This window comes from Panthera leo, chromosome A2 (assembly GCF_018350215.1).
Source record: "Panthera leo isolate Ple1 chromosome A2, P.leo_Ple1_pat1.1, whole genome shotgun sequence".
Classification (NCBI taxonomy): Eukaryota; Metazoa; Chordata; class Mammalia; order Carnivora; family Felidae; genus Panthera; species Panthera leo.
The window spans coordinates 119085671-119110478 of NC_056680.1; the positions used below are offsets into that span (position 1 = coordinate 119085671).

Below are 24808 nucleotides of genomic sequence, written 5' to 3' on the forward strand. Positions count from 1 at the left end.
GCAGAAAGAGCTACAAAGCAACTTATAAATACACAGCATTTTGTGACAGCAAATTCTGCAGTTCTTTTTAGTTTTTAGCCTGCCTCCTAATTTACACACATAAGAAATCTATTTCCATATGGATCAGATAAAATTGAATTAAATTTCATTATAATTTTGATATCTCTAGTAAACGTTTAAAATGAAAAAAAATGAAATACACATACATGGTTCAAGATGACAAAACAAGTGCATATAAGCTGCCTCCCTTGAAATTTATAAATAAAATGAAACTCATATATATGAATAAAACTATAATACCACTGAGAAATGACAAAGTGCACCATCACTGGATCCAAAATTTTGAGGATTTTCTAGAAGATATTATCAGAACAGAGGAGAAAAAGTAGAGAAAACTGCTGCCCAAGACACCAGGAGCAAATAGGTTTTTCCCCAGGTCCCTCAGCCCTGCTCCAAACTTTAAGTCAGTAATTCCAAAGAGCAGGAATGGCATTAGAACAAAAGAACTGCATTCAAATAAATTGATTTTACTGGGACTCTTCCTTCTCCCCTGTCAATAATGTTTATCCTTGGTGCACCTGGTTGGCTCAATTGGTTAAGTGTCTGACTTCGGCTCAGGTCATGATCTCATGGTTTGTGAGTTCAAGCCCTGCGTTAGGCTCTCTGCTGTCAGCACAGAGCCTGGAGCCTGCTTAGGATTCTGTGTCTCCCTCTCTGTCTCTTCCCCTGCCCTGCTTATACTATGTCTTTGTCTCTCAAAAGTGAATAAACATTTTTAAAAAAAATTTTAATAAAAAATAATGTTTATCCTTATGCTAACGTCAAGACTATGTTATGTATAGAATAACATAGCTATTGTGGCTTATAGCTTATCAATAAAAGTTAAAAGAAAATTTTATAAGCTTTTAAAGGAAGGAAAAAAGGCCCTCCTTACCAATAAAAGAATGGGATTCAGAATGGCCTCAAACTACTCATCAGAAACATTAGTTACTAGAAAACAAGTACAGTTGTAAAAAAAAAAAACAACAGGGAAATTTACTTTGAACCTAGAATTCTATACCCAGCCAAACTATCATTTATTCATTCAACAATTTTTTGAGCATTTACTATGTGTTAGATATTCTGTTATTCACAAGAGATATAATGGTGAGAAAAGCCAGAGTTAGTCCTTGTCCTGCTGGAGTTGCTAATCTTATTGGGGGAAATAGAGATAAATAATTACTCAAACAAATGCATAATTGCAACAGATATAAGTTCCACCATCTAGTACTGTCCACACTGACTTAGAGAAAAAAATACTATTCTATTAAAAATTGAGAAATCATGCCATAAAATGCCTGGGTAATTTTGTTTAACCAAATGTTTCCTAAACTTATTTAAATGTGGAATTATGTCTCCTGCTCCTTTTCTACTCCCTACCCCTTCTTCTTCCCATTTGTATTCTTAAATTAATATTCTGTGGAAACAATGTTCCCCCAAAACACATCGTGAGAAATGGTGGATTCCAGAGGAAAAAGCCATTCTTCTTGGCACGACCTACAAAGCTTTTTCACAATCTGACCTCAGCTTACTTTCCTCCCTTTCTCTGTCTCCACAAACCTTACCCTTAGCCATTCTCCATTACTTGCCAGGCCCTGAACATGCCAACCACTCTGGCAGCAACTTGCCTTCTTGTGTGCTGTTTTCTCTGTGTGAATGTTTTTCAACACTCATTCATCCAGCACCAATTGAACTCTTGCTATAGGCTGAACCACGTGTATGGGAGGGGTGCTGCTGGGGTGTGAAAGATGAAAACATGGCTCTTCCTTCAAGGGTCTGATATCTCCTCCTTCTGCTGTGTTTCTCTCTGGCTTCCAAACCCCAGTTCAAATGTTGCCTTCTCAGTAAAGCCTTCTTCAATTGAGTTATTCCTCCTCATCCTCCATTCCCAGTGGCCAATCTCCTGACACATCCTACTGTGGTCCCATAGCATTTATTATACCATAATTGTCTATGACTTATTTGTATAATTTTTGCTGGATGCTCAATGTTTTTTGAATGAATATACTAATGGGGATAAAGATTGTCCCATACCTATTGTCCTTTCTTTACCACCCAGCCCCCCAGCTTCCATGGAACCCAGTCTCTATGTCATTGGAACTGCCTCTCCCTCTTTCTGCGTGAAAGTAAAAGTTTCTCAAGTCATTATCTCTTCTCTCTTGGCTATTTGCATATCTGCCAGCATAAATTACTTGCTAGGTTTAGAGAGACCTAACTTCATAAATAAAACTCCCTGTCTTTATCGAAAGAGACACAAAATTCATTAAAGCTTTGATTTATTCCGAATGATATTTTTCTCTTAAGTAAGCAACAGTTGATTGGTTTTTCAACTTCCTCCTGATTCTTTCTAGCTTCAAAGCACACTCATTCACCTGTCCTTGTAGTGAGGATCCTGTTTGGGTGACTACTCTTCCCTTGCATTTATACCAAGTTTGAAATGTAATACATTATTTTTAAGGGGAAGGTAATGAGGACTTCATATGAAAGTTGCAGGCAAATTGTAAGCATTATAAATGGCTACTGCTTGTCCTGTAACAATAGGCACACACGCCAGCTGTGAAGGAAACTGACATGCTGTACTCGGGCAGAAACACCGCGTGATAGGGAAACACAGTTCTTTGTTTGGATCCATTTCCTATGAGTGCGTTTCATATTAGACCTGCGCATGCCAGCCCCCAGGGACAATGTGCTTGCCCCTTAGTGAACGGCAGGAAAATATGCTGCTCTTCCAGCTGCACGGACCTCCTGATCATCAAGAGAACATATTAAGATCATTACCAGGAACCAAAAGGGAGCAAACAGAAGAAAAGCTGGCTCCATCCTCTGATGATGGTCTAGTGAGTTGAAATGGTGCCTTACTGCTGTGGGTCAGTCACCAACCTTGACTGAAAAGGTGAGAGAAGAAAAGAAAAGAAAAGAAAAAAGAAAAGAAAAAAAAGAAAAGAAAAGAAAAGAAAAGCAACAACAAAGAGACAACCTAAGATGGTTTGGACACGATATTCAAGGGACCTGGCCTTTTATGAGGCAGAGACCTCCTGAGTGCCTAAAAAGCTCTGCTGGTGAGTAACTTCACCAGGTGGCTTTGCCACAGCTCAGTATTTTATGCCACCGAGAGGAGTTCCAAACACAATGTGGGTTAAGTGCGCTCTCGTGCTTGCCTCAGCAGGAAATGGCGGTGGTTAAACTTGGCCCGCTGAAGCCTGTGCTGCCCAGGGTTGTTGATTTTTGCTCCCCACAGCAAGTCTTTGGGGGCCAAACCATAAAGCTGACTTGTCATCTCGCTCTGAAGTTTGATTTAAACACTTACCTGCAAACGATGACCCTGCATGCGCACAGGCGCACAGCACACACTCACACACAAGCACACGCGCACGGCACAACAGGGTGAATGGGCTGACCAGTGAATGTGCTGTGAGAGGTACGAGGGAACTTATCTGGAGACTTCTGCCCTGGGCAAGCTCTGTCTCTGTTTCCCTCAAGGAAGATAAGAAGGGATGAGAGAGCCTTTGGTTTATGTGTTAGCCCCTGTCTGCCTATTTTGCCTATCGGGTTTACTATTTAATTCTCATTGACAGATGTGGAGGCGGATATAGGTGAAGCCTCAATATCATTGAAAGATCACCATTTCCTCTATTATGGAATATTCCACTGCTCATGTGTGTCAATATGGGGGGGGGGGGATATGATACTACCTGGATAAATATGTCTCCCCTTGTGTGTGAAGCCTGAAGGAGTCTCCCCAAGGCAAGATGGGACCATAAACCTGTGGTTTAAAATTCCATTTTTATATTTTCCAGTTGAAACTATCTCTAGTTTCTAGACTGAGCTGTCAGAGACGGAAAGCTTATTCTCACGTGGTGATTTGATTTCTCTCCCGCATATGTGTTTGTATGTGTATTCATTTATTCTTTTCTCTCATTTGCTCACAATAAATGTGTTCTTCTACACCTTGTCTTATATTCTTTCATGTACTTTAATAATACTGCTATTTCATTGAGGGCTTGGTAATTACTGTTCCTTCCCAAGTGCAGGCTAAAATCTTTTGGGGGAAGAATGTTTACAGTGCTTCTCAAATTTAGCCTGCAGAAGAATTACCTGGAAGGCAATTACACAGATTCCTGGTCCCCACCCTCAGAGATTTTGATTTGCACGTCTGGAGTGGGGCCCAAGAATTTACATTTCTAACAAGTTCCCAGGTGATGCTGATGCTGCTGGTCCCAGGACCTCAATTAAGAGCCGTACTGCCCTAGAAACCCATCATACAGGACTTTTCTGCTTACTTAGCTTCTACTATTTTTCCTCCCGAGAGCTCTCGAACTAGTCATGAAAAGCAAGCTGAACTAGTCATCTTGTTCATAGAGGTGGAATTAACATTCTTGTCTCTGAGCTATGTATCAAATCAAGGACTATCGAGCTAATTCAACACTTCGAGTATGATTTGATATTTCAGATTCCAAATCTTTGCCAGTTTCAAATCATTATAGGACTTTTACAATACGTTTTTGTCTATGGAAAGATGAAAAATATTACCAGTCATTTACTTTCTTCCTCCCTCCCTCCTTTCCTTCCTCCATCCCTCCCTCCCCTTTTCTTTTTCTTTCCTTCCTTCCTTTCTTCCTTCCTCTCTCCCTTCCTCTCTCCCTCCCTCCATCCCTGCCTCCTCCCATTTTCTTTTTCTTTCTTTCTTTCTTTTCTTTCTTTCTTTCTTTCTTTCTTTCTTTCTTTCTTTCCTTCATCCTTCCTTCCTTCCTTCCTTCCTTCCTTCCTTCCTTCCTTCCTCTGATGGTGTGGGCTTGAGTAAATGAATTTTCCTATTTCATTCTTTTGATTCCTGTAGTGCCTGACATTTTTCCATCACCCTTGTTCCCGTGTTCTTAGGGAAAGAGTGGCAATTGAGTTGAAAGGCTTGATACTTGTGTATTTAATGTTTTCCCCAATGAGATAATTGATGATTTTCCTGAATCTGGCTACAGAAAGCCATTTCAGCATGTAGTTTGTTTTTATGTTCCGAAGATTCACCAAGAGGCACCAAAGATTAGGGGAACAGAATTCTTATAGTCTTCATTAATGCTTTTCTGTGACAAAATGGACAGCTCTTTCAGGTGGATGGGTGAGGGGTGGGGATGATTAATACCATGGAGAGCAAAAAGGAAAGGAAAAGAGAGTTTTAGAGATAGTATATTCTCTCTAGAAGTCATAGAACATGTACAAATAATGAGAGTTCTGAAAGAGGGACAGACCTGGCTAAGTATTGTGTCAGGGAAGTCTGTGATCTCAGGCTATTAAATATTACCCAGCTCTTTCTGGCTGTCATAATTCAAAACTACAGTGACACCATGGTAGCCGCAAGTGGTAATCCTGCCTTTGCAGAAAAGACTGAGAAGAAGACAAAAGCTGGGAAAGATCAGAGAGCATAGTGGGTTGAGATAAAGAGGTTATCTCACTTTTCTATGAAGCTTCGTGAAATACTCAGCTTGACCTCTGCTGTTGGATAATGAATTTCAGGGAAGGAAAATGGGGGAGTGTGGAGGTAAGGGGGGTAGTGGGTGGAGGAGAATGGGGGCCAGTGGTCAACATTTCCTGGATCTCCTGGAGCCCAGCTAAAAGGACTGGGCAGAGTTGCATTAAACCTGATTGGGAAACTCTGCTTAATACATTAAAGAAACAACTTGCAGAAACATCTACCTCCCTTCCTTCCTCCCCCAAACAGTAATGAGTCCAAATTGCTAATAAAACATAAAAACTCAAAGATGTTGTGCATGGGCCATTTTTCTGAGCTGGTTATTTTTTATGTCAGTTTTCCCACAGCTGTGAGCATGCTATAACTATCAACTTACCAAATGCCCCAGTTTAAATGAAACTTAAAAAGAATGTATTTAGGAACTTTATAAAGAAGGTAGGGAGAAAAACAGACAGGCAAGCTCTATCAATTTTTTTTTTCTCTTTGTAAGTAAGAGGAATTGGGAAGGATATGGGGTGGGGAATGGCTTGAACTGATAAGTCTCAGCTACTAGAGGTTGAGATAAAAGATGGAAGATTTATTCTTCTCCTTGCAAAGCCATTATTCAAATTGCATTCAGCCAGAATGGCATGTGATAGAGTCTCACACATGCTACTGTGTGATCTAACTTCTGAGGTTAACTTACCCAAGTAGAATTAAGGGGCGAGTCTAAAGCACAAAGAAGAACAAAGAGTGTTTCTTATACCTTAAGCAAATTCAAAATCCCAAATAAAAGTCACTCCACCCATGATGGCTTGAATGGCCTTAACTGTCTAAGGAAGTGTACTTTTTGCTGTCTTTTTCATTGCCACCTCTCAAAAAATAACAAACGGTCCTATTTGGGAACGCAGGAACATTGTTACAAGGAGCGATTGCCAAAAATTTAGGAAATAAACATGAAATGCATGTTGTGGAGATGAAACTTGCATGTTATACTCTGGGGCTCAGCAGCATCATTCAAGCTACAAAACACCTTAGGGATATTTAATGTTCTGTGCCCACTCCTTATAAGTGTATATGACTCAATATCCCCAATGAGTAATATGGCTGGTGGCCATACCACCTTCAGCTAAGCTCTCATAAGCTGAACCAGGCTGGGCTGGGTCCGTGTTCTTATGGGAGACCTCCAAGGAAACCCTGGAGGTGTCAGCGATGATTCAGTGGGTAGTTCCCCGCCTTGAGCCAGTCCCAAATCACATTTCTTTCCTGCTGTTAACGGGTCCTTTATATATGCAGGTGCAGCTTTTTTTTGAGAATCAGCCCCAAACCTATTTGGTTAAAAGGAAAAAAAAAAAGATTTTAAAAATATAAAAGTCAGGGTAGAGTGGCCCCCAAAAAAGGGAGAAGGAAAAAGGAAGGGAGCAGCAGAAACAGGGGAGAAGTGATCCATTGCAGGCCACATACCCTTTCAAGAAACTCAGTGGTGCCCCTTATTTGACTGTATCGGGGCACGGTGGTCACAAATTGTGCTTCAACTGAGTGGGGGTCATCAGGGACGAGATTTGGGGATCTGCTTTGAGGTGGAGTGTGAAGCAAGCATAGATGCTCTTGGGATCCTACGGAAAGTTCGGACTTGCCCATGAATGACCCACTCAACACAAATCCAGAAGATTTTCATAACCTCATTCAAAGGTCTCAGAGGCATGCTGTCCCTGGGTGGACCGGCTCAGTCCCAGGGCAAGCGCTGCATTGCCAGTCAGAGCCATCAAGGATATGTGGTCTGCAGCGTGTCTTCTGGTAAACACTTACCCTGCCCTTCTCATGGCTTGAAACTGCCACCGAGTTTTATTGTTGGCAATTAAAATGCTACTATGTCCCTTTCTAGAAGCTGTTTTGAAGGTGTTTAAGTTCTTATCGAATGTTTTGAGGGTTTTGGAGTAAAAAGCACTTGTTAATATGCAAGAGGAACTGTGAATATATTTCCTTTCTTCAATTAAATACACTCAGGCAGCTTCTATCCATATTAAACCCAAGGATATGAGGGGCACCTGGGTGGCTCAGTCAGTTAGGCGTCCGACTTCGGCTCAGGTTATGATCTCACGGTCCATGAGTTCGAGCCCCGCGTCGGGCTCTGTGCTGACAGCTCAGAGCCTGGAGCCCGTTTCAGATTCTGTGTCTCCCTCTCTCTCTGCCCCTCCCCTGTTCATGCTCTGTCTCTCTCTGTCTCAAAAATAAATAAACGTTAAAAAAAATTTTAAAAACCCCAAGGATATGAATAAATCTGCCTAAATATTTTCTTTGGGATTGAAATCATTTTCTAAGTAAATCCCATTGGATGATGTAAAAAAAAAATAAAAGAACAAAGATGAAACAGTAAAAAAAAAAAAAAGAAATCTTTTCAGTATTACAAAAGAGAAAAATTTGTTTAGTTTATTTGTAAACTTGCAAAATATTTCTAGGTTTGCAAATAAAATAAACAGTTTTCTATACAATTGTTTTTGAAGTCACATCCAGCCTGTCTCCCTAAAATGACAAAGCCCAGGAAACAAAAACAAATATCTCTTCAATAGACTTGAAATTAGTCCACATTTATATTTTTATTTGAGGGATGTGTTCGATTTTTAAAACACTGCAAGCAGGAAACATTCAATTCTTATTAACAGAATTTTCTAAGAGTTTGCTTTGCCTTTCAAAAGAAAAAACAGTTACAGAGTGCAAGATAATTAAAGGTTCAAAAACTGCACGTCTGCTTTGTACTCACATGAAGTTAATCATACGTCTTCTTGAATGATCTCCCCAGCCTTGAATATTGCATAGTCATATACACAAATCAGACTTTTCGGCAAAATGCCCTATCATCAGGTTATATGACATTGTATCGCATTCACAAGGTGTCCCTTCCTAGGTCTAATGCCTGATCTCACTTTATACTGTTCAGTTTGGGTTAAATTTATTTGCTCACTCAATGCTAAGAGATGTATAAGGAAACTAACAAAAAGCATATCACATCTTTTCATTTGCAGAAAAGAAAAATAAGGGTTCTGCATTCTAATAGGAGAGGTCACATCATACATTCTTTTTACATTGTCTAGGTTTTGAAAACATCTCAGGATATGTCAAGCTTTATTTCTTGTTTAGTAATCATTTTTATTATATATCTGTAACTATACAAAATTCTGCCATAATGATGCCAATATGAAGGCAGAATTATAAAAATACAGAACAATCACAATAGTCGGGGTACATTCGTGTTTTCCCCTGAGGTGTGGCTACGAAAGAAAAAGCATATTTACAATATAATCTTTAATAGAATAGCAAAAGGAGGACAAAATGTAAAAACCTAAACAAGAAAGTTTACAAAGCGTGAGGTTTTCCTCTACACAGAGGTTGGGTGAAAACAGGCTTTATTCCCGCTAAAGTAATGGAATGTGAGAGTTAGGAAATATCCTGCTCTTTTTATTTTATGATATGAATTCAATCTATAGGAGAATCAAATTATATTGTTAGGCCTTAAGCCTTCTGAGGAATTGGGTTCTACCAGCGGTTGAGGATGTGGAGGGGCTCTGCAAATTCGCTGAAGTGCCTACATCCGGGGACCCCTGTTACCTTTCCTCTTTCAGGGGTCAGGGCCTTCTTTCTTACTGACCCTCAGCAGCTCAGGCCTTGGCCTCCACCCTGCCCTGCTCTGATGTCTCATTTGGTGGTACCCTTACCAACGTGCAACACAAGAAACGCACCAAAATAGCACACCAGAGCTTTTTTAGGCCAGAAAGAACACACCAGGCTTGAGGAACTGGGAACATTTTCTTGAAGGGGAAAGCACTTGATTTGAGCCTTAAAGAGGATTTAGTGGGGCGCCTGGGTGGCTCAGTCGGTTAAGTGGCCGACTTCGGCTCAGGTCATGATCTTGCTGTCTGTGAGTTCGAGGCCCGCGTCAGGCTCTGTGCTGATAGCTTGGAGCCTGGAGCCTGCTTCTGTTTCTGTGTCTCCCTCTCTCTCTGCCCCTCCCCCATTCATGCTCTGTCTCTCTCTGCCTTTCAAAAATGAATAAATGTTTTTTGTTTTTTTTTTTTTAAAGAAGGTTTAGAACCCTGAGCCCTGGAAAATGTTTCAGGTAGAGGGACAAGTGTGAGCAAACTTGTGGGTGTAGGAAAGGTCAGGATATACGGAGAGAAAGCAAACATGTCCAGTTTGGCTCTAGCCAAACCTTACAGGATACACGTTGGTGTATCCTATAATAGTGGTGATGATTCTAAAAATCAGGATGCAACCAAATAACTGAAGAATATTTACTTCGTTTGATTTGCAATTGAGAGCTTTTTTTTTTTTTAATATTTATTTATTTTGCAAGAGAGAGAGAGTGAGTGGGCAAGGGAAGGGCAGAGAGAGAGAAAGGGAGAGAGAATCCCAAGCAGGCTCTGCACTGTCAGCTCAGACCCTGACATGGGGCTCGATCTCACGCACTGCCAGATCATGACCTGAGCTGAAATCAAGAGTCAGAGGCTTAACCGACTGAGCGCTCCCCAGCCTCCCCTGAGAGCTTGTTTTTGAACAAGGGAATAAAATTATTAAAGCCCTGTTATGGTGGTATCCTGGAAAAGGAAAAGAGGACTGATGAAGTCTGTAGTTTAGTTACTAGCATTACACCAGTGTTGGTTTCTAGGTTTTTTTGTAAACGTGCCAGGGTTAATGAAGAAATTAACACGAGGGGAAGCTCGGTGCAACTCTTCTGAAAATCAGAAATCATTTCAAAATAGAAAGAAACAACAACAAAACATCACTATGGGACTTCATCTCCAGCACAGGACCTTCACGTTAGGGGCGTCAGGGGACGGCTTGGCTGTGGCCACAAGCCAAGCTCCTGGAACAGAGTAAAGCATTTATTGTTTTGCTGTAAGCTCTGGAGGTCTGTTTCCTGTGTCAAGAATCTTTGTTTCTGTGATTTCACCTGCTCTTAGGGTCTGCTTCTTCCCGTGCCCTGCCATAAGGGTGTAGTTCTCAGCTGGGAGCCAGGCGCTGCCCTGAGGACCCATGCACTGGGTGCGATGCGGAGCCCCGGCTCCCTGGGTCTTCTCATGCTCTTTGTACCAGTTCTCCCCCCACCCGCCATCCTCTTGATGGCATCGTGAGTGTTCCCTGCCACGTGCGATAGTCAGTAAAATGTTTTGGGGGCGCCCGGGTGGCTCAGTCGGTTGAGCATCCCACTCTTGATTTCAGCTCAGTCATGATCTCAAGGAGCCCCGTGTCGGGCCCTGCACTGGCGGTGGGGAGCCTGCTTGGGATTCTCTCTCCCTCTCTGTCTGCCCTTTGCCTGCTAGGGCCTGTGCGTGCACTCTCTCTCAAAGTAAATAGATAAAACTTTAAAAAAAAAAAAGAAGAAAGTAAAATGTGTTTAAGACCATTCGGCACATCATTTGAAGAGTGTTTGAGTTCATTGGCTTTTAATAGGTGATTTTAAGTGTTATCTGTCCATTTAAGACTGTCTACCTGATTCTGGGATTCTAAGTGCTGCTGTGTGTCTGTCATTGGAAATATTTTCTGCGGTGATGAATGCAGACTAAGAGAAGCTGACGGTTTACCCAAAAATAATATAAATGTGTTTCATCCATGAATGCTTACTTGTATACAAAGAGTAGGGCACGAAGACATATGCAGCTTTTATGAGGTAATTGTCCAAAGTTTCTTTTTTAATTCTCTGTATCTCCCACGTGCTGTATAAAAACCTGAGGATACACATCAGTATGAGTCAAAATAGCAGAAGTTCACTGGTATAGAAATACACAAGTGTGTTGTCTACGGCCATACCACCCTGAACACGCCCGATCTCGTCTGATCTCGGAAGCTAAGCAGGGTCGGGCCTGGTTAGTACTTGGATAGAAATACACAAGTGTGTACATATTTTTATGGTGTGTGTGTATTTTTTCCATCAGTCCATAAGAAGCCTGCTTTTTTGGATGAAGTTATAGCTACATTTCCTGTAACCCGCTTTGGATAACCTGTTATCCAAAAGTGTGTACTAGATCGCTTGAGTTACTTAATGACATTTATTGCGAAATGAATTCAGACACTTCCTATTTAGAAACATGTTTCCTGCTTTTCCATCATCTCTTCTCAAAAACATGAGGTTCTTTTACAGTTTGCTTTAGCATAAGCATAATTTGGATACCCTGGGCCAGTCTTAGATGTTGCCAGCTTCAGCTAGAAAAGAGTGATCCTGACTGTTCAGATTGTCAGAGGAGAAGCAAGAGACTTTTGGCCTTTTTCCCTGTCTCAAGTACTTCTCAAATTCTGGTAGCGCTTGGGTTGCTCTGTTGCCAATCAACATGTGAGGGTTCAAACCAGGCAGAGAAGCCAAGAAAGAAGAATTGGGCCTTTCAGTTCTTCTTTGTTTTGTTTAACAGCAGCCCCCAAGGAAAAGCAACAAGGTGTGATGCATTAGAGTGTGAATGCGTCAATCAACTGCCTGGGTGTGTGACTTGAATGCCGGGGCCAGCTGTGTGACCTTGGACAAATTACTTAACCTCTCTGAACTTGTGTTTCTTCATCTGTAGAAAAAAAGGATAAGAATTGCAGCCAGATTTGCTTTTAGAATTTAGTGAGATATTGAAGGTTAACTCTTTGCACATTGCTCGGCATTTAGTAAGGACCTATTAACTTTTATTTTTGTAATACTTCTTCTTACACTTCTTTGTTCTTTCCTACCTCAAAAGTTCACCTATACCACTGAACTGTACATTTGAAAAAGGTTAAAATTGTAAATTTTATGTTATGTACATTTTACTACAGTTAAAAAAAAAAAAAAAAAAAAAAGAGTTCCAACCACCCCAGCCAACCAAATACAAAAATCACCTTCCAAAATAAAACAACATGCATCCAGGAGACCCAACAAGAAGAAAAGTTATGTTATAGAAAGAACACCAGACTAAGATTCAGAAGACCTGGGATCTAGTTAACTCTGTGTTCTTGACCAAGTTATTATACCTTTCTGACCTCAGCTTTCTCCTTGGGAAAAGTTCTGGGGGGATCAAATGAGGTAACAGATTGCTTTACGACACGTATAAATTGGCATTATTGTGGCCAGAGTCACTACTGCTCTTTATCCACTCCTAAGAACAGATCCAGGATGTTGTAGAGAACTGCAGGAAAAGGGTCCTGTTCATAATGCATTTATTTGGTTACAAAAACATCAGGGCATTTAATAATGGAGTATGAAATAGGCTCTGACAAATTCTGATCGACAGAGTCTGGCCATCTTGACTCAGTTAAGGGGACATGCCCTGGACCCCAGCTGTTGTTTCCATGGGCCATTTCCAGTGCCCCTCGACTGACCTTGTTCAGGGCACAACTGCCACTCCCAAGAGCCCAAAGCCAAGAACAAATTCAGGGAATTAAATCAAGGAGAACCTCCCCGCAACCCAGGCCTCCCGGGGCTGCAATAAAGGGAACTCTGACTTGGGCATCAGACTCCTGGGGTGAATTTTTCTGCGGTCCCTCCAAACTTAAAATAATGATTGTAGCACTTGGGGTCACAGACTATGCGGTTACCTGCACCCCCATGATTTCCCCCATTGCTCTTTAGAAGTCAGTATAGGTCATCTTCAGGGAAGGGACAGATTTATGTAGAGCCAATGCCACTGCTTTTTAGGGAGATTTGGATTTACCCGGAATATAAGGATCCTCATAAAAACACCCACAATTTGACTTTTACATTTTAAAATACATTATTAAGTTTTTGAAATTTGAGTGGTAAATTTCTCAAGTCTTTCTCTGTCTCTCCCCCCTCCACCCCCTCTCGAATCCAGGGCCTCCTGGGCCCAATATAATCGATATCATCACACATTCCAAAAGGACCTCCCATTTTAAGCCTGTCCCCTGATACCTGTGCTCTCTCGACAATGGCTATTGGAAAGCAGCTCTTACAACCTACTGAGCAGTCCACATTCCGATCTGAAAGTGAGAAAAGCCCTCGAGCTATTAAAATCACATACATTAGTCAAGTTTATTGTTTAAAAACATGTTTCTGAATTTTCTTTTTCGTCTTCTCCCTGGCCTTTGAGACAAAAGAAGGTTTCCATCTCAGGTCCACGGGTAATTTCAATTTTATCATTTCTGCTAAATCTCAAAATTGGTAATGAATAAAGCAGAACCCCTTGTTGACAGGAAGGTTATCTCTTGCTAATAAAAACTGCATATATTTATCTGGGTGTTAGAACCATGTTTTAAGTCCCCCATGAATAGCGACTGTAAAAGGCAAAGGTATCCAGGCAGAGAGTACCTAAAAGATTGTGGCCCCCAAATCTGGGTGGCCCAGTTGGTGTAGCATCCAACTCTTGATTTCAGCTCAGGTCATGGTCTCAGGGCTCATGGGATTGAGCCCTGCATCAGGCTCTGTGCTGACAGTGCAGAGCCTGCTTGGGATTCTCTCTCTCCCTCTCCCTCTCTCTCCCTCCCTCTCTCTCTCTCTCTCTCTCTCTCTCTCTCTCTGCCCCTCTCCCCCCAAAATAAATAGATAAACATAAAAAAAAAAAGAGTTTGGCCCCAGATAGAATTTTTTTTGAAACTCCTTATCTTTTGTTGCTGGCAAGTAAAATCTTCCAATGTTCTGCCTTACAATAATTTCTGTCTTGGTATTTACAACTAGAGGGAAAAAAGAGGAGTGTTAGCAGGAAGGTAGTAGGGTATAAGAGGAACTATTCTCTCATTCAGCTGACTCTCTGCGTTGCCTTTTAATCTTTTTCTAGGCAGAGCACAGCCAGAACCCTGATTAGGTGATTTTTAACAAACGTGTAGTTCTTGGTCCTCTGAAGTGACTGTTGTACTTACACTGACTTCCAGGAATCTCCACTGCCTTCTTCCTGCTTTTTTCTCCCACCTCACCAGCTACCCCTCCTCTGCCCAGCGCTTACTGTAAGACTGTCCCGCATGACTCAGCTCTGAGACTCACCCAGTCTGTGGCTTTAAAGACAGTCGATCAGAATTGATTCCCAAGGGACATCTTCACTCCTGACCGCCTGCTGAGCTCAGACAGTCCCACCCCTTTGCCTTCCTGATTTCTCCATCTGTATGTCACTAGATACCTCAAATTTAACTTGTGCAAAGTGCAACAGTGCACAAAGTGCAACAGTGCACAAAGCAAAGCAACAGTGCAAAGCAATGAGACTGTACTCATTGAAAATACAGTCATCCCACATTCCTCGTCTTCCGTGCTCCTGTGGCCAATTCAGGTAGAGCTACTGGCTGTCCCTCAATCTGTCCTAGCTCTGCCCTCCTCCACCATGTTGTCTGCTGTCAGCCTGGTGCCAGCCTTCATCACCACTGGCCCAGACGATTGCAAAATCTCTTCACTATTCCCCAAACTTGAATTCTTACTCTCTGACAATCCATTTTCCATGTAGCAATTAATGCCATTTCTTTAAAATAAAAATCAGATTATGTCAGTCCTTTCTTTAGACTTCCCAATGGCTTTTCTCTGCCTTAAAATGAAATAGAAATGCTGTTGTGGCCAGCAAGACCCCTCCCTACTTCTTCCAGGTTATCTCTTTCCCCTTTCCTCTTCCCGGTAACGGCCTCCTTTCTGAGTAGGGAACACCCCAAGTCTTTTCCCGCCTCGGCATTTATCCAGGTTGTTCTGTTTGTACACCTCTTCCTCCGTATCCACACCCACACCTCCATATTTCAGTATTCAATTCTCAGGCAAGATGCCATCCCTTTAGAGAGGACTTCCCTGAACACCTTACCTAAAAGACTTCACCATACCAACATCCCTTCTCATCACCATGTTATATTTTCTTTGGAGCCATTTTCACCATCTATAATTTTTTTTATTTTATACACACACACACACACACACACACACACACACACACACACATATATATATATATTTTTAAGTTTTTTTGTTTATTCTGAGAGAGACAAAGACAGTGCAAGTCAGGGAGGGGCCGAGAGAGATGGAGAGAGAATCCTAAGCAGGTTCTGCACTGCAAGAGCAGAGCCCAACGTGGGGCTTGGACCCATGAAACCAAAGATTCAGCAGCATCCTTATACCAAGACAGTCCCCTCCCATCTTCTCGCCTGGTGTCTCCAGTGCCACCATAACTTATGATTTTGCATTTCCTTGAATTGTCAGCGTATACAATGGAGCACATTTGCCTTTATCAGCTAAAATCTTTTGTAAGATGAGTGGAAGCCCGTAAAGAACAAAAGGGCATCAGGAAATGCAAAGAGAGGTGTTGAAAGGGGAAACGAGATAGAAACCAAAGGGTCCCAGTTTTGCTGTGGTTTGGCCAGTTCGAGATACCGGGTAACGCCATATAGCCTTTGTTAAAATACCAGAAACTCTGACAGATTAAAACGGAGCTGGCCCAGACTAAGTTATGAGGTCTTCTAGGCTCAAAACCATCTGACCTTGTGGAATTGTGCCACCTTACAACACCATGCATCATGGAGACTGTTTCGGTTTGGGAGAAGGTATACATACACTCACGCACCCAGCAGCATCTCGGATTTGAGACGAAGAAGACTGTGGGTTCAACTATGAGAGGTCAACAAGAAGGACATTTTTTTTTAAACCGAATGGAAAGGGCAATTTGCTGGCAACTATAGATTATTTATTTCTGAAAATATCCAGAACTTTCAAGAGGATTAGTACCCCAAGATTCTTTTCTTCAAAGATGAGAATCATGAACAATGACCAATATCCCTTTATTCCCCAAACTTGGAGGCTTTCCTCTTCTACCAACACAAAGCTTCTCTGAGTCAATGGGTGTAAAATTTCACCAAGTATCAGAATGAAATGGGCGCAATGGGCTGTGGCTTAGAGGGTCGTAAGTGACCAAAGAAACGCTTAAGTGTCCTCTTTCGTCTTGTCGTCTCTGTCATTATTTTTCATGTTCACTGCCCTTGGTGTCCTGGAACCTCCATACCTCCTTGGAAGCATTATTCAGCACCTACCAAGGTTTTTTCTTTTGTCTGTTCCTTGGAATTGTGTGTGGTGTCTGTTTTAATAGTTGTTTCGGTGCCACCGTGACCATATTGATATGACAGAGAGTTGGTCCAACAGAAATTATACAAGGACTATCATTGTAATTCAGACACTTAATTCCTACTTAGCACTGGATGCAGCCCTTGATGACTCACAGGTCATGATCCTCATTCCCCTTCATCCATCATTCGAATTTTTGGGTCTGAGGAGGGACTGGCACTTTCGCATCTCAAGTGCTCCTGGCACTTTACAAGGATAAAAATAGAAGACTTCTGAAAAACTTTAAAACATCCTTTGGAGAAAGGGAGGGGTAAAGAACCCTTGAGAAGGCGACCCTGTGCAGAATTCCGCACCATTCTGTAGTACACAGAACCGACACGACTCTTGGATGTTCAACTAAAGTTCTAGAAGATAACCCAGTTATGCCAAAGGTGTGGTGGGCTTGTACCGTGCAATGCACTCTTCAGCGACTACTGATATTTCTTTCCCTTCCCCAAAGCACCCTCCCTGTGATTGTCACATCAGGAGACTGGGAATATTGCAAAGTAAACATCTGGAAGCATTGATAGTAAACATAGGAGAGAAATGCCTTGCTAAAACCAGCCACAGGTCAGGAAACTCTAATCTTATCAGGGGTTCTGGGACCATAATCCCATAGACCGTTTAAACGGTGTTATGTCGCTGTGAATATGTGTTTTATTTCCATCCATCGGAGGCATCCTGTTTTGGAAAAGCCACTATAGCCAGTTTTTATAGGCCTGATGATTTTAGAGCAGATTACTGTACTTTTTACCTTAAAAAATAAGATGTGAAAGAGGACCGCAGCCCCTTTATGGCCTGAATTATAGGGAAAATATACCCATATTTATTTGTGTTTTCTTTTACCTATTAATTCATTTGTTTGTAAATTTTCTGTGACCACAGGATGACCAGCTAGAATTCAGTCTTTCGTGAAGTGTGGTCCATGGATCACTAGCATCAAACTCTCAAGAGTGTTTTGCTTTAAAATGCGTATACTTGGGGCGCCTGGGTGGCGCAGTCAGTTGAGCGTCCGACTTCAGCCAGGTCACGATCTCGCGGTCCGTGAGTTCGAGCCCCGCGTCAGGCTCTGGGCTGATGGCTCGGAGCCTGGAGCCTGTTTCCGATTCTGTGTCTCCCTCTCTCTCTGCCCCTCCCCCGTTCATGCTCTGTCTCTCTCTGTCCCAAAACTAAATAAAAAACGTTGAAAAAAAAATTTTTTTTTAAATAAAATAAAATAAAATGCGTATACTTGGGGTCCTCCTTGACAGTTACAATCTTTGAGGTAGTACCTGGAAATCCGCATTGTAATCTGTTCTCCAGAGATTCTGAGGTCCAGCAAATCTGAGAACCAGTGAGCTAGAAAAACGACCTAGGTCAGCAGATTATAGTGCCAGGACTGGGGTCAGCCTTGCAAAGCATCGAGATTTCGCTGCCTGCACCTGCTTTTCTTGACCTGTAAAAGAGCCTCGCTTGAAATTGCATACAAAGACAGCATGCTTTGTTTTCTTGGGGACTTTAAACCTGGGCTCCATGGTTAAATGTTCTCAGTTTTCATTAGCATGTCAAGGAGGCTTGTTGCCCAAGAAAGATATGTTCCAACACTGGCTTACAAGCTTGCTTTCCAGTTTGGGTGAGGACTAAGCAAAAGGAATTGGGCACTCCCATTGGCCCAGATGATGCCTGGATCTCACATTCCTTCCCATTTCTATTAATGTCAGAGGAATTCTGAAGTTTATGAAGAATGAAAAGGTTTGGCTCTTTTACTCCCAAATGTAAAGACCGTTTGGACATCATAATATTCAGTTTTCCTCTCATAGGAACGGAGAGGACAAGACCAAGCTATTTATGAATCCCACAGTACAATACTTCTAGAAAGACAGACACCTACACCAGTGTGTATGAAAGTGTCCTGTGATCCTTCTCTTAAAGTTTAAAGCTAAATTTCAGCGTATGACAAGACTGACTGCACTTCTCTACTTGAGAGTCTGGTGTCAGGACAGACCCCGCAGTCGTGCCTGAGCCTATGAGGGGCCATAGAACCTGGACGTGGGCTTGGAAACCAAAATATAACGTCAGCAGTTTTCTCTTTCATTTATTCCCTCTTATCAAAACCAACTTTGTAACTCAGGGGCTCTGTTCATAAAAACATAGATAATTTCATTTGGAAGGCCCAAGAGCTTCATGCTTGGGGTTCAAAAAAAAATTCCTCTTATCCCCTCCGGGCACAAGTGTCGGAGGGCTTGCACTCCTTGCAAACCCTCTGAGTAAATCAGTGCTGGGGAGCCTCTCTGCTCCGAGGACCGGGAGGTCAGTTACTAAATACACACAGAGCCCTGCAGCAGGAGTCTCTGGGAAGAGAAACGCAACCGCAAATACAATTCCTGACTTCAGGCCTGCCTTTTTATTTTTAATATGCTCAAAACCTCTTCAAATTCATTCTTACTTTTGTAGTTTTTTTAGAAAATTTATTTAAAGATGTCGAATAATGAAAACCACCAATAGAGTGTATTTTCAGGGGTATCATCCAAACGAGTAAGTAGTTTTTTTTTCAGAAAGCCCTTTTGTGCAACTGCAAAGTATTTGGGGGCAGATATTCAGAATGAAGACACTCCAGTACTTTGAATTTATAATATGCAAGGGAATACCGTTGTTCACTGAGTGTGAAAGTCCCCACGGACTGCTTTTCCAGACATGAATACTCGGCAAAAGAGGCTTGGGTTCTGGCAGGCACACGGTTTCCCCCACATGAAATGAGGAGACCCACCAAGAAGCAAGGACCCTGGCCGCCAGCTGCATGCGGTCGGTCGCTGGGAGACCAACAGGTATTCACTTTGCGGCGTGAGTTCAGCGTGGCCCCTGATGAGATTTCACGAAGGTGCTGGAGCCCAGGATTGGTGAGAGGCAGGCAACACCATCCTCTCACCCGAGAGGGGTGACCACCTGCATTTCTAACTCTTTGAGGTTATGCCATAAAAAGCCTTCGTTCTTCTCTGCCTCTACTCCAGGCCTCCTCCTTCGGTAAATCTCTCTGATCAGAATCCTGAAGCTGGAAAGACCCCCCCCCCCCCCCGCTTCCCATCCTGATCACCAGGACCCAGCATGATGCTTCCTTCTGCCCACATGGATTAGCCAGCTCACCAGGAACATCTGGGTCGTGGAAGGTGTTAGTGCTCTGAAGGGTCACAGTCACATCCCTGACTTTGGCATCAGGCAACTTTCAGTTTAATTCTCAGCTCCACTGGGGTTTGTAGACAGGTTACTAAATCCTGAGTCAGTTTCTTCCTAATATGGGGATAATGGGAGTGCCTACTTCATAGTGCACAGTGGGTATGGAGAGGATGAAAAGAATTCACGTCTGTGGGACATCTAACATAATGCACGGCACAGAATGTGCTCCATGAATGTTGGCTAATGATGAATAATATGTATGCATATATTCACATATATGTGAGTTTCTATGTATGTATCCATGCATGTATGTATAATATAGAAGTGTGTGTACTCATGTGTCTACACTCATGTATTCATATGCACGTATACATACGTCAGTAAGACACATATGATAGCTACAGAACGAGGAAAAATGTATCAATTTCCATAAATTCTAACAGAATGGATAGAGAAGGCCGTAATCTTCGCGTTTCATGCAGAAAACAAATAGAGTGGGGGAAGACTAGAACAGCAAGCTAAAGGACAGGACATTGAGAAGGAAAGACTGGCGACAGGTGACACTTCCAAGGAAAAGCCCAGTCCGTTGCAGGCACCACCTCTCTTCCCCACAGCTGGCCAGATAGACCTAGAGTTTCCCCCCCCCCCCGCCTTATCATTTCCCTAGTCCTCCTGATGCTCAGGAAGGGCGCGGAGTAGTAAATTTCACCCCTGGGGCCCAGACGAGGAGAGGCAAGTGGGGCCCCTACAGCTCAACATCTGAGCAAGGGTCGTAATGCTGACCCGCACGTGCACAGCCCCAAGAGGAAGCATCTCCTTAAATTCTGAACCCTGTGCACCGTACCAGCTTCACCCTACACTGGCCCGGTCACCACACCTTGTCCAAGGGACTGGGGGGAATTTGGTAGATTACCTTTCTGAACCAAGGTTATCCACAGAGCCCGTGGTAGAGGCCTCTTTCTGTCACTTCCTTTGCTGGTCCACGTCTCCCAAGCGGGACTGCTCCTCAGCCAGTCCCGGTCTGCTATTATGTGCCGTATCCCAGCCGCACTCAACACCCAACATGAATTCACTGGAGTCTGGCAACACCGGCAGGCTCTGATCCTGTCTATACCTTTACCTACAAATTTCTGACCTCCTGTCCTCCGCCACTCTTTGGTGTGTGCCTCCTGTACTTCCAACCTTGACTTGTAGGGACTGCTGGTTAGAGCCGACACCACCATTGCTTTGGAGATGAATGAGTCCTGGTGGAAGTCTCCCTTTCCTGAGGGCACCTCAGCGCCCTGACCTCTGGGAGAATATTCGGTCCCCTTACCTCAAGTTTCAGTTCCCCTGGATGCTTCACGTAGGAAACTGGAGAAAACAGTCATAGCGTCAGCTGCTCCGATACAAAACTTCAGGGTACCCATTCTGGCATCGCGGCCATGTGGATCCAGGAAAAGGGGAGCAAAAAGGATCTAGGCCCTTTAAGAAGGAATGGCATAGTGCAGGGATAGAGAAAGGCAACCAGAACATTTCCTAGGATTTTTCTTATGATTCTAGGTTTTCCAGTTTCCAGATCTCCAGGAAGCTACAGAAAAAGATCTCAGGATGCAAAAGGGAAAGAGGACTTTGGGGGCGGGGAGATATTCAGGGAAGACAGAACAGCCTATGCTGCCAACACACTCCTAGGCCAGTCACATTTCTTGAGGACCTACTATGTGTGAGTCAGGCACTTGCTAGGTGCTCGGGATGCTGGGATGGGTAAGCCCAGTTCCTGCCCTGAAGAAGCTAGTGTCTTGTGAGGAGGACAGGCATGGAAATAGGTACTTTCCATAACTGGCTTGTTGCTGGAATAGAATATCGTCCAGGATGCCATGGGAAACTAGAGAAACGGACAGTCCTACCCCAGTGTGATAGTCTGGCAAGGCGTTCGCGGAGAAAGTAATGCCTGAGCCGAGAAGCATATTCATTCATTCACCATTCATTTATTCAACAAATATTCATTGGGCATCAATGGCCTTTCAGATATTGCGTTAAGTTGGAATGATACAAATGACATATACTGTTGGGTTTTTTTATTTTATTTTATTTTTTTAACGTTTATTTATTTTTGAGACAGAGAGAGACAGAGCATGAACGGGGGAGGGTCAGAGAGAGGGAGACACAGAATCCGAAACAGGCTCCAGGCTCTGAGCTGTCAGCACAGAGCCCGATGCGGGGCTTGAACTCACGGACCACGAGATCATGACCTGAGCTGAAGTCGGCCGCCTAACCGACTGAGCCACCCAGGCTCCCCTGTTGGGTTTTTTTTAAATGACATATACATTTTAAAGATGGAGAAGTTAGGGGAAACTGCTACGAGTAGGCAGCATCAGTGATAATATTTTAGAGCTGATCGAAGGGCTCGCATAATCTCTCCATACCCACCCCTAAGTTCCTGATACCTCCACCATTAGAAATGCATTCCTTTGTCTGAGCCACATTTAACATTGCCACTTCAGAACTTTACAAGTAGGTTTGGCCACAGCAAAGGGCAGCAACTTGCCTGAGAGAATTTGGTGCCGGGCCTGGGTTGCAGGGGTTGCAGTAGGTACAAGACAAAAGTAACCAAGGGTGGCCCAGTCTCTTTTTCTTCCAGGGAGTGCTGGGAGCTGGCTTAGCAGGCCCAGCCATCTAAACCAGCCGATCCAGCTAGCACAGAGTTAGGATGCATGCTTCACAGGTTCACCCAGACAGCCCCTCAGCCTCTGTCCACTGTGAAAACACGGGACACCCAAGTTGAAGGGAATGCTGAATGACACCACGTGGGTGTGCAGTGGTCTGTGACCGGAAGGTTCGCTGGAAGCAATTTGCAAAGGAGGCCTTAGAAAACCACCTGGATGGTTATTGTAAATTAAAAAAGGAAGAGATGCCACTTTTTTCTGAATAATTTTTAATACTAGGTTTATGGCTGGGTACATGTGATAGTCATTACAGCTTATTTAACTCTGAAATTATCTGGCCCCTCAAACTCCCCTGGGACTGAAGGAATCATGGGTCAAATTTTAAAAACAACGTCTGAAAGAAGATGATATGCCTTCCCTTAAGGAGAATGAATTCAAACCTATAAGAGAAAAAAAAAAAGCTCTCTCTAGGAAGGATCTCTATCGTTTCTTATATTTGCTGTGTGTTTTCAGGCGTTTGAGCTCAGAAATTCACCCAGGCACACAGTTTACTTTAGTCGGCCCTTGCGCCCTTCAGTCCTGCCATCCAAGCTGCGCCTTTTCTAGTGGGGTTGTTTTGGAGATGGTCCAAATGCATTCTGAACCCTGAGCTCAAATCTCAGAGGCTTCTACTTCTTTGGAGCCGAACATTTCATCAGGAGCTGGGAGTATGGGAGTGAGTTACACAGAACAGCTGCGCGGTACCCACCACCCTCTCCCCAAGGATGACAAGGAAAGGAGGGTGTTGCAAGCATTCCTGAACAAGCCAGCTAATCTGGAGGCCGAGCCTGCTGGCCGGGAGCTACTTTCAAGAAGGCTCCCGCTGGAATTACAGCATCTCACAAGTCCTATCTGCAAAGTCCTCCTTCTTCAGAAGAGTGGCTAGGACGTGGAGGGGACTGCGGGGGTGGGGGGGGGGGGTGGGGGGGGTGGGGGTGGGAGGGAGAGTCAACGAAAGGGCCAGATGGGTGAAAAAGGAAGCTCTGGAGTTGGGGGGAATTTCCTTTTGGGAACAGGATATTCTCTATCATTAGCTGCTCACAGGAAGGAAAATGGGAAAGAAGGGTTTCTTTTCAAGTGGGGAGAAACCCAGCAGCCAGTGAACATGCCTGATTTGGAATGGCAGGGCCGGGTACTTACGTTTGGACCGGCAAGTGCAAATGTAAATACTCAGACCCCTTTGAACTCTGAAACTGTTTGCAGCTCAGGCCAGCACTCCAGCGAAGTTTTATTGGAATGCCATTGTGTCCTGGCACCTTATTGCTGTAGAGGCATCGTCGTCAGGTACAGGGCTCTCAGAGTCTGGCTGGGTTATAGAAGCTCTGAACCCCTTGGTTGCACCGCTCACTGATCAGAGGCACACTCACCGTCTTGGAACCTCCCAGCCAGCCCCTTCCTCCTCTTGGCAGAAGCGAAGATGCTGTGTTTCAGAAGTCTGTGCCTGGCTTTGGCCAAAGCTGTCATTCCCTTTGTTACTTACATAGTAATCCCTTAAATGTAATCCCTTTATATCATCTTACCTACAGTGCAGGGTCCCTTTTACCTATTTCACTGGGAAAAAAAAAAAAAAAAAGGACAGGGACCCTCTTTCTAGCAGCTTCACCCTGCCCCCATGATGTTGTCTAAGAAAGATCCTAGACGGAGCATTTTCCCATTGAGGTTACAGGAAGATGGCAGTTTGGAAAACTTGTACCGCATATCCATTTTGAGGTGCCTCAAATAATAACGTAAAGAAAACATTTAAATACGAAAGCTAAGGTGAGGATGGGGGGGAGGGTGTTGCAGAGAGCGGAGAAGGCCAAAGCAGAGTCCTTAGCTTTATATTAACCATCATGGTCAATGGCTCCTGTGAAAGGGAGACGGTAGTTTATATAAAATCTTGTCAACCTACCTCGAAGTGGAAAGAAAGGCTCGTAGGAGTGATTGAAGAGTTTGTTTTATTTATTCCCTGCATCAGAAGAAAAATCAAGAGCTGCTTGGCGAGTCAGACGTAAATGAGTTATACAGGCCACTGACATGGTGGACCAAACTTTATAACAACCACATTTGCCGCTGTCAGGCCACAGGCTTCAGTGGCGCCAGCTGTAATTACGGCTGATCACCTTTAATTCAGAGCTGCCTGCCTTGATAAAGGTGTCACAGCAGCAACTGTGGCATCAGCATCAATTGGGGATGTCATGCTCCAGGCAGACGGCTGGAGAAAGCTCTTCCCCACCCCAGCCCCCAGGGTCAGGCACACGGCCGGTAAACCTTGCTTTTTAACTCTTCGCCCTGAGTGCGGCAATATTCCCTGAAGCTGTGATTTAAATTCCAAGGGACTCAGATTAACAGCCCTGTCCCCAGCAGCAGAGATCTTTAATAAATGGAGAGATTTCTCTGAACTGCGGAGTGTAGGAGTTGGGATCCTCTCCGCTTGGCAACAGGAGACGATACAAATGTTTGTAGCACCTATTCAGTTCATGGGTCACAAAA

General features: G+C 43.5%; 1 protein-coding gene across 13 annotated transcripts in view; it reads left to right on the forward strand.

The window, feature by feature from the left end:
- Nucleotides 1–24808, forward strand: part of CREB5 (cAMP responsive element binding protein 5) — a 482366-nt gene that overhangs the window by 329105 nt on the left and 128453 nt on the right. The gene's annotated exons all lie outside the window — the stretch shown is intronic.